The sequence below is a fragment of the Lagenorhynchus albirostris genome, chromosome 2, assembly GCF_949774975.1.
Source record: "Lagenorhynchus albirostris chromosome 2, mLagAlb1.1, whole genome shotgun sequence".
NCBI classification, from domain to species: Eukaryota; Metazoa; Chordata; class Mammalia; order Artiodactyla; family Delphinidae; genus Lagenorhynchus; species Lagenorhynchus albirostris.
Window position 1 is genome coordinate 117,693,675 of NC_083096.1, and position 1,313 is coordinate 117,694,987.

Consider the following 1,313-nt stretch of genomic DNA (forward strand, 5'->3'; position numbering starts at 1 on the left):
TGGATATATTATTACAACAGGCAATTTCCAAAAGAAGATATTCAAATGATATTCAAAAATTCAATATTCAAGATATTCAAAAGATAAGCACAAGCATATTCAATATTCAAGATATTCAAAAGATAAGCACATGAAAAGGCACTCAAAATCATTTGCGATCAGGGACATAAAAAGTAAAATGAAAACCACAGGGGCTGGAGGTTCCGCGTGACGGGCGACACGTTCCGAGCGCGGGAGAGCGAGGGAGGCCGGGCCGCCGCCAGGTCCATGAAGCCCCCGGGAGGAGAGCCGAGCGATCGTCCAGAAGCAGCCGCACCCCCACGCAGGCCTTAACAGGATGGCATCTAATATTTTGGGACCCACCGAAGAACCTCAGAACATACCCAAAAGGACCAAGCCCCCTGGGGGGAAAGGAAGTGGTATATTTGACGAATCCATGCCTGTGCAGACTCGACAGCGTCTGAAACCCCCTGGTGGGAAGACCAGTGACATTTTTGGCTCCCCAGTCGCTGTTGCTTCACCCATGGCACACCCAACAAACCCAAGGACCACGTGTTCCTGTGTGAGGGAGAGGACACACCGGACCTTAGAGCCGCAGCCAGCGCCTCTCCCAGACAAGAGCTGGGGCGCCCGGTAGCCAGCGAGGAGCAGCCCGTGCCCAGCAGCCGGCACCTGCCATCGGCAGTCATGAGCCCAGGCTGAGCCCGAGGCCTCGCTCCCACAACAAAGTCCTGAACCCGCCTGGAGGCAAGTCCAGTGTCTCCTTCTACTGAGACGCTGCTGCGACCCCAGAGCCAGACAGGAAACTCGAGAGATAGGATTTCACAGTTGTAGTTTCTTTAGCCCGAAGGAGCAGGGTGGGGAGACGGTCTGCTGGGTGGACACCTGCAGCTGCTGCTCCGGCTTCACTGCCATCACTAGAAGCCCGAGACCTCGCCTGCCGGAAACCAAGGGAGGAAACGTGTTGCCTGGTGTGGGAGGAGCTGTCGGGTGGGTGGGCGGGGAGGCAGTGCCAGGCCAGGTGCGCCTGAGGAGTGGGCTCTTCGCGTCCTTGGTGTGTTGGCTAGCTGGGTATCTAGGAATCACTAACACAGTAGCAGAGTTTAAAGCCTTGGAGAGAAAACCAAAAACCACATGTCCGTTGCTGTGGGATAGAAGAGCAAGACATACTGAAACCCTGGCGGGGTGGGGAGGCGGGTATCTGGATAGAACCCTGAGGTCCTGACGCCGTTTACCCTTCATGGACACGGTCTCCGTTCCTGCGACTTCGGCCGCAGTGTTTTTCGCTTCAGTTCCGCAGATTTTCTTGAAAC

General features: G+C 55.4%; 1 pseudogene; it reads left to right on the forward strand.

Moving 5' to 3' along the window:
* Positions 1–228: 228 nt before the first annotated feature.
* On the forward strand, positions 229–773 carry LOC132516111 (jupiter microtubule associated homolog 2-like; annotated as a pseudogene).
* Positions 774–1,313: the final 540 nt, after the last annotated feature.